General features: G+C 38.2%; 1 long non-coding RNA gene across 2 annotated transcripts; it reads left to right on the top strand.

The window, feature by feature from the left end:
- Nucleotides 1–2389: 2389 nt before the first annotated feature.
- Nucleotides 2390–8190, top strand: LOC103155029 (uncharacterized). Of its 2 annotated transcripts, none has more exons than XR_477996.2 (2): nucleotides 2390–3037; nucleotides 5707–8190. It is a non-coding gene; the product is annotated as an uncharacterized LOC103155029 (long non-coding RNA). The 2 variants fall into 2 exon arrangements; XR_001659349.1 differs by having other exon boundaries at nucleotides 3115–6015.
- The last annotated feature ends 916 nt before the right edge of the window (nucleotides 8191–9106 follow it).

Here is a 9106-nt window from a genome sequence, read left to right as displayed (position 1 = left end):
TAAATGACCAGCAAGCAAGTTTTGTTTTATGATTATTACAAATAAGATAAATATTGATATAGGAACAATTCCCCATATGTGGGCAGCCTTTAGAAAGGGAAGCAGAATTTAAATATCTAGGACTATAGTTGGATAGTTCTTATACATGGAAAACATAGATAATTTAGAAACTAAATGTAAGAAAGTTATAAATCTACTAAAGGCTCTGGCTGGAAATAACTAGGTTGCAGATAGACAGTCATTGTTAAACATATATAGGGCTCTCATGAGATCAACAATAGATTATGGTAGTTTTATATATAGAGCAGCAGCTAAAACAACACTACTAAAGATAGATAGGTTACAGAGTAGGGCTTTATGTATGTGGAGCAGTGAAAACAACAACTATTAATGCCCTTTTAATAGAGACTGGAGAGACTCCACTGGAAATGAGAAGAATAAAATTAGCTTTAGTATACTGGATGAAAATTAAAAGTAGTAAGGAAGAAAATGTAACTTCAACAATTTTACAAAACTGTTGGGAATATTCAAAGTTCCAGAGTAATGGACTTGGATGGATTATAGACAAATTGACTAAACTGTATGGAGGATAAGAAAATAGGGCAGTTTAATCTGGTTGGTGTTATTCCTCCATGGCTATTTCCTGAGGTAAATGTAGACATGAGACTTCTTAAAATGAAAAATGATTGGAATCTAAATGAAATAGGAAAACAAAGAGCAATGTATGTTTAAGAAACTCATATTATAATTACTGGGCTGCATAGAGGCACAGGTAGCACTGTTGCCTTGCAGCAAGAAGGTTCTGGGTTTGATTCCCTACCTGGGGTCTTTCTGCATGGAGTTTGCATGTTCTCCCTGTGCATGGTGGGTTCTCTCTGGGTACTCTGGCTTCCTCCCATAGTCCAAAAACATGACTGTCAGGTTAATTGGTCTCTCTAAATTGTCCTGAGGTGTGAGTGTGTGTGTGTATGGTTGTGTGTCCTGTCTGTCTCTCTGTTGCCCTGCGACAGACTGGTGACCTGTCCAGGGTGACCCCGCCTCTCGCTCGGAATGTTAGCTTAAGATAGGCACCAGCACCTCCCAGTCCTACTAAGGGACAAGGGTGTATAGAAAATGGATGGATGGATGGATATTATAATTACCTTATAACATGTTCAGATGGTTCTTAGAATTTAGAAGGGTATGTGGGAATAGGAATATATATACCAGAGTTTAAAATATACATTTCCAAAAGATTACCAGATAAACTATCTGTTTTTACAGCAGAAATGATGGCAGTTATATTAAATTTACAGTGGATAGAGGAGGTTCGACCAGACAGGGTGGTGGTATGCACAGATTCTAAAGCAGTTTTAAAAAGTATTCAGGGAGAATGAAATAATAGGAAAGATTTAGTATTAGAAACTCAGCACAGTTTATTTAAATTACACAGGGGTGGCACTGATATTTGGTTCTGCTGGGTACCAACACATGAAGGTGTAAAAGGCAATGAAAAGGCAGACAAATGAGCAAAAAGGGTTTTAGAGGGGGCAATTATAATTTCAATTCCTTTTGGGAAATGAGAAGGGAAATCACTTAATAAGAATAAAGAAATAGAAAAATGGCAAAAAGGTGGAATGAACATAAGAAAGGAAGATTATATAAAGTACAAAAGTCAGTATTAATTAGGAATATTACTGAGAGAAACAGAAGGGAAGAAATAATAATGATCAGAGTAAGAGTAGGTCATACCTATTTAAATGACATTTTATATTTAGAAGGGAGGAAAAATAATGATGAATGTGAAGGATGTGGAGAGAAATAAAATGCAGAACACGCATTGTTGAATTATAAATCTGAAGCTGAAAGGGAGAAATTCAGAAGAATGGTTAGAAGGACTGGTCAAGAATGGAGTCTTAAAGGAATATTGGGAAATGAAGGAAATATAGGGGATTTTTACAGATTAAAAAATTATTTATTTATCTTCAGAATACAAATTTAAAAAAATAGAATTTAATAGATATAAAGTGGTGTTGCTACACAGTCATATACAGTAGGTGGCGGTATGCACCTTAAAGTTGCTTGCGATCCACCATAATGGAAAAGAAGAAGACATAGCACTGACGTCACCCAATGCAGATGGAGGGCAAGAAGTAAATGCAGCCCATTTACTGCTGTTGATCCAGCAACAAAAACCCTAAAGTTTGTGTTATGTACAGTTGTTCCAAACGTTCTAATATATATTAAAAAAATAAATGTTATTTTTGTGTTTCAAGAGTAGTTGGTCACAAGGGAGTTAATTTTAAAAACTTACTGAAAAAAGAGGAGATAAGTGCAACAAACTACGGCTAAAAACAGGAGGTGCGGAAACTAACAATGCCAGAGTTTTCAGTGACCACATTCTAACGGGTAACCTTCGCATCGCTGAAATCGTATTTTGAGGTAATTTATTGGACAGTTACTTAGAAGGACAAGCATTCATATGTAAGGTAAGATATATTATTTTTACGCGCTAGCTTGGTAGTCCCCAGAGTGCTAACGTTGTTAGCGGCTAACTCAGTGCCACAGCTTGTCATATCCACTGAACTGAGTGCTGTGAGTGTGTACGTCTCCTACCTTCTCTCCTGCAGGGTGTGTCAGACAGGCGTAGCCAGCTGCAGCTCATCATCTTATCAGGAGGAGCAGTTAAATAGGAGCTGGTTTCTGGTGGCAGATGCCAGATGGTCCTACGTATCTAGTGGTACCTGAGCTTCCTGGTAACAGATACTAGTGAGTCCCAGTCTCGTTTCTAACTTCGTACTTGTCCATTTTTCTATCCTCTGAGTTCTCGTTCATGGTCCGAGTCGAACTTTCGCTGGTTCTGTTTCCCTCCCGGTGGCATCCCCATCAGCTGCATGCTGATAGCTGCTTCCTGTCTCCTGCCTGGCTCCTTCTTATCTGCCCACCTTCGCTTCTGGATCGCTCCCTGATCAACCCGCTCGCTTGCCTGCCTGTCCACCCTCCAATGGTCTCGGTGGATATCCCTTTTCCCCCCAGGATCACCTCATCTCCACCAACAGTAAGATCAGCCTCTTCTCTGTTGCACATTGATCTCCCATTCAGATGACGTATCAGTAACTCACCTTTTCCCACAAGAGCGAATCCCTGACCAGTCCTCACCTCCTGCCTGTTGCCATCCGTTCACCTGTCTGTCCCGGCTGCTGTTCAAAATAAACTTTAGACTTACCTTTTACTGTGTTGTGTTTGCAATTGTCCTGCACCAGAGTCAGGTAACCAAACATGTCACAGCTAGCTCAATGCTATAAAATTGTTAATGATTTTATTATATTGGGGTCTCTCTATTCTAGCAGGCCATCTATCTAGTCACTCATTTGGGATTAAATTCCAATCTTCTATTAGTAAAAATTTTGTAGCGTATCGACTTTTTAAATCCGCAATGACATTGGACAGGTGATTTAACATAAACAGGTTCTGGTTATCATTGTACTCGTATACATTAATCAATATAACAAAAACATCTTTAATTTTTACCATGCCTGTCAACCGGTGACCCTCTGTCAGTCCGGTGGGTCAGGACGTCTCCAGGGAAGTTGTTAAAGCAGATCGCCACGCCTGGGGATCTCGGGGAGCCGTGGCTGAACAGGATCTGGTCGCCTTGTTGGTTTGACCAGAATGAAGAGTCTGTTTCTGTGGAATGAGTCTCCTGTAAAAATAAACAATTTGATTTTTGCCCCTTGAAAAATAAAAATAAAGTTTTTCTTTTTGCCAAGTCTTTTAAGCCCCTAACATTTAATGAACCAAATTAAACTTTAACATTAAACGTGAACTGTAATTAAATTCAAACTACAAAAGATGAAAAGTGTGGATGAATGATCAACTAGCAAAGCACAGCCTTCAATGCAGCTACCAGACCATTTCTACCTTTTACACCTTTAAAGTCTTATTAAATCTACACCACTTTTGCTCCTAGTCATTTATGCTCCAAACTTCAATATAAGCATGAGGACCCCTTGAAGAAGGCCCGTTTTCCCCCTCTTCTTGTCTGCTCAATAAGAGGTCAGAGACGTCTTCTGTCTTCCAGATCTTCCTTCGAGATTATCTCAGCAAAACTGATGCCTTCAGTTTTACATGTTGCAGAGTTCTTGCTTCATCTCCACAGCTACTCTTTCACTCTTGTTTGAGCAAACATGATGATCTGTCTGGTTCGACGATCTTTCTTTCCCAGTCTGTGCACAACATCACAGCATCATCCACTGCCGCATCCAGATCTGGGGCAATCTTTAGTAGAGTTTTTATTATTGTCTCTCTGTTACTTTAATCTTTCCTCTCCTTGAGTCCTCTCAGTCAGAGACACCATTGCATCTTGTATCATTTTAAAAGCTTTTAAAAGTTGTTGCAAGCAAAATCCCGAATACAAAGGTGTTTTGTATCCGTTGTAAGCTTCTGAGAATCCATCATGAACTTTCGGTTGGAAATACACGTTACTTAGCCAGAAAGCTGGTTTTATACAGGAAACACAGCTTGTCAGTCCGCCATCTTGGTACCTCTCCTCATTTTGCTCTGTTTTGAACTGGAGAAATCCATTTCTGGACGTCCTTCTGAATTTTGTGCGTCATCCAGGTCACCTATCTGAAACCCAGCAATTACATTCCTGGCGGCACAGAGTCAGCCGTGCTCCCTCTTTACTGGAAGCTGTTTTTTATTTTTACCTCAGAGTGGCCAACTTCATATTATTCCTATCTTGAGTTGATGCAGTAGAGGCTTCTGCACTTCCCATATATGTGCCCTCTCACTTTTTTCTGCCTTTACAACTGTTTAATCGTTAACACATTGTAACATGTTTTTCTGAGATGCCTTTAAACGCAACATGAGCGCTCATGCTGGGTTTACATCTGCTGCTGGGCAGAGCTTCACAGATGTGTTGGAATCACGGCAGCAAACCAACAAAATGCAAAGAACTTTGCACAGTTTTCCCCCCCAAACTTATACCAAGTGAGTTGAGTAAAGCTGTTGGATGCAGGTAATGTTAGCTAAATGATGGCTAGCTAATGCCAACATATCACGTTAAGCTTGTTAACAAGTAGACTACTGATGTTATCTATGTTCATGTACTTGTTACATTCACTTGAGTAACTTTTTTGGGAAAAAAGGTACTTATAAAAGTAGTTTTACTGAACAGTACTATTGTCGTTTTACTTGAGTAATATTATTAGTGCTATGTATTGCTACTTATTGTTTATTTTGTACTAATAAGCATGGTTATTTTATTTGAAAGGTTACATAAAAGTTTGTTTATGTATTTATATTAAAGTAAAACCTTGTCTTCCCTGTTCCCCCACAATATGCCGATTCAACCCCCTGCTAAACTCGTCTGGAGCCGGGGCTGATTGTAAATATTTTTTCCAACTGCAATACAAATCACCTTTTTCTTTTCTCCGGCTTGTTAAATACAACCCTGATTCTTCCTGAGTTGTATTTTTATGTTTTCTGATAAACAGGCTTTTACTTTAAATATTGATCGCCTCATTTTAACATGAGTTAAAGTGTGTGTCCTTATTAATTTAACTGTCGGCATACAAGGGAACTGCACAGTTTCTGTGTTTGTCCTCAGACCTATAACCAATACACTATTTAATATTTCAATGTGTTTCAAAACTTTTCAAATGTTTATTATCCTTCTAACAGGCCCAAACTGGTGACACCCTCACTCTTACTTTTGTTTTTCAGCTGCTGCTCAGCAGTTTGACTCCAAGCTGACAGACATGGACTACAGCAATACTGTCAAAAAGTGGCTTTGTTACACAACAGAACGAGAGGAAGGCCTCAAGTAACCAAAGTGTCGCCAATCAGAGTCAAACTTGGGTTACCCCAACGTGTCCTGTGTCCCTGGTTCGTTCAGTACAAGACTTAACCTCATGGACATTGTTATTCCATGGACAATGGAATGTTGTTCAAAAAGGAGTCAAATTTACTTACAGATCTATGCCTGTTTTCTTAAATAAAATGTAATATTATTGCCATGTTGTCATTTTTTAAGTTTGTGTAGACACATTTTTGGAAATATAGTGGTGTAAGATAATTTTGAACGACATAATAGCCTACCAACAAAATTGCATGTTTAACACCAGTGAAGAAACTTGTAATGGTATGTTATGATGTAGAACTATCAGACCAAAACATGTACATGAATCAATATTTGTTCCTTAACTTTGATTCAATATAAAAACACAAATGTGTAGATCCACATTCAGATGATGGTTGAATCAACATTGATATAGTGCCAGTTATGTTGAAACCCTAATGTTGATTCAACACCGACCACTTTCAATATCGTTTCACTGTCAGGCTTCAATGTGGATTCAATGTTTCTGGGTTGATTCACTCATATTTTGCTATCTGGGATAGCAACTCCATAGCAACTGTCATGACAGTTACAGTACCTACAAAGATGGCTGTCAACTGCAAAGTTCCTGAAAGTGTGATGTCACATGAGAACTATGTGTTGATCCCAAAAGGATCCCAAGATTCTTCAAAGAGTTACTGTACATGGTGATAACTGTGAGCAGGAAAGACCTGAAGCAGTATGGTGGAGGAGGAAAATTCAAACCATCTCTTCCATCTAGCATAATGGGCAATGTGAGGCATCACTGAGGATCATGATCTTTGAGTTGTCTTTAACATAATCGAGCCTGTTTGTAGCACGAAGGCTTCTTCTAATTCTCTGTAATATAGACCATTACAAGAGATCTTTCCTGTCAGCAGCCACCACCATCCACAATTTTTCTATGAAGAGTTTTGAATTAATACAAGCTACATTTAATTTCCCTCTGGGATAAATAAAGTATTTTTGAATTTGAATTGAATGTGAAGAAACCTCCCTGTTTTTCTGTGACAGTCTCATGAAAAGAATGCTCAGGGTTGTTCATAATGTTCTTGATTTTATGTAAAATCCTTCTTTGCACCAGTGATTCCACAGTTGTCCCCAGCACCGAACCAGCCTTCTTCATCAGTTTGTTGTTCAACAAGAAATGCAATTTAAAATGATCTGAGTCCCTGGTTCTGCTACTGTGGCCCCAACAGATGATGACAGAAGAGATGACACTTTCAAAAACACACTTCTAGAAGATGTTCAGCATTTTGCTGCAAACCTTGAAGGATCTAAGCTTCCTCAAGAAGTACAGCCTGCTCCGTCCTTCCATCTCAACAGGGATGGTTTCCCTGTTGAGTCTGCAGTCCAGTCTGTTTGTCAGGAAGGCTGCAGGTCAAAGGAGGGTGGAATGTCTATTTGGCTGGAATCAAGATAGAAGAATGATGAGCTTGTTGCAGAAGTCATTCTGTTAAAGAAAGTGTTCAGCTCATTTGCTTTGTCCAGACTTCCTCTTTTTGGTTGAAGCCTGTGAGCTTCTTCATCCCTGACTACGCATTTCTGATAATGTCGTTTTATAGCTTACTCTCCAGCTTCTTCCTATGCACCTCCTTTATGTCTCCAATTTTGACTTTGAGCTGCTTATGTATACTCCTCAATTACTCCCTGCATCTCACACTAAAGACTTTTTTTTTCTTGTTTAGTAGCTCCTTCACAACTGGCAATCCAACGTTTGTTATTAGGGAAGGTTCTCACTGTTTTGGTGGGGATGATTTTGTCCACAGAGGCTCATATAGTCAGTCACACATTCAGTCATGACATTGATGTTCTCTTCATGTGGCTGAAAAAGAGCAAATCAATCTGTAACCTCAAGAAACTGCATGACTTCTTCAGCTTTCTCTGTCTTTGTCTTTGATTACTCCAGAGGTCTGGCTTTGGAGACATGAATTCTTGACATTATATTCTATTCCAAATTATACAAAACCCATTTTTTAGAGGACTGTAATTCTTTATTCAGTTGCATTAAAATTTGATCCCACATATCATCAAAACTTGCAAAAAAACGTTGTGATGCTGAGCCTAAAATCAATTAACTTTATGCTGTGGTTAAGAGGGTGCCCTTAAATACATTTCCTGGTTCATGTGGCCTTACTGTTCATTTTCATAGTAATAAACTTTACTTGAAAAGGGTCACTGTCTAGCTCAAACATAAATACCACCATTTCATACTGAAATCAGATTATAGTATAAGATAATTTGCATAATTGGTTGCAGGTACAAACATATTACAACATTCTGAGTTTTGTGATCAATTTCAAATAAGTTGCACCCCTGCAAAATCTAAATTAATTTAAAGCCTTTCCTCATCAGCTTCAATCCATGGTTAGTCAGGATTTGATATATTCCAAGGTTTTCCCTGAGATATGGACACTCTGTATTCAAAATGTAGATTGTTGTGTTGTCAAATGTAATAACTGTGTAAGTAGCTGTTTATCCAAGTACTCTGCCAGTGGTGCACTAAAAAAGGGAACATAAAAATATTCAATATAAAGAGACTTTAATAAGGACCCTAATCCTTAATAAACAAAATGCAATTTAAAATTATAATCAACATTTATTCAGCTAATGACGTTCTGAAATGGATATGGATACATGTNTCCCTCTTAACTGGAAGCTGTTTTTTATTTTTACCTCAGAGTGGCCAACTTTATATTATTCCTATCTTGAGTTGATGCAGTAGAGGCTTCTGCACTTCCCATATATGTGCCCTCTCACTTTTTTCTGCCTTTACAACTGTTTAATCGTTAACACATTGTAACATGTTTTTCTGAGATGCCTTTAAACGCAACATGAGCGCTCATGCTGGGTTTACATCTGCTGCTGGGCAGAGCTTCACAGATGTGCTAGAATCATGGCAGCAAACCAACAAAATGCAAAGAACTTTGCACAGTTTTTCCCCCCAAACTTATACCAAGTGAGTTGAGTAAAGCTGTTGGATGCAGGTAATGTTAGCTAAATGATGAGTAGCTAATGCCAACATATCACGTTAAGCTTAAGTACAGACTACTGATGTTATCTATGTTCATGTACTTGTTACATTCACTTGAGTAACTTTTTTGGGAAAAAAGGTACTTATAAAAGTAGTTTTACTGCACTGTACTATTGTCGTTTTACTTGAGTAATATTATTAGTGCTATGTATTGCTACTTATTGTTTATTTTGTACTAATAAGCATGGTTATTTTATTTGAAAGGTTACATA

This window comes from Poecilia formosa, unplaced genomic scaffold, assembly GCF_000485575.1.
Source record: "Poecilia formosa unplaced genomic scaffold, Poecilia_formosa-5.1.2 Scaffold410, whole genome shotgun sequence".
Taxonomy (NCBI): domain Eukaryota; kingdom Metazoa; phylum Chordata; class Actinopteri; order Cyprinodontiformes; family Poeciliidae; genus Poecilia; species Poecilia formosa.
The sequence above is the reverse complement of the archived record's forward strand: the minus strand, read 5'-3'. Positions and strand labels throughout refer to the sequence as shown.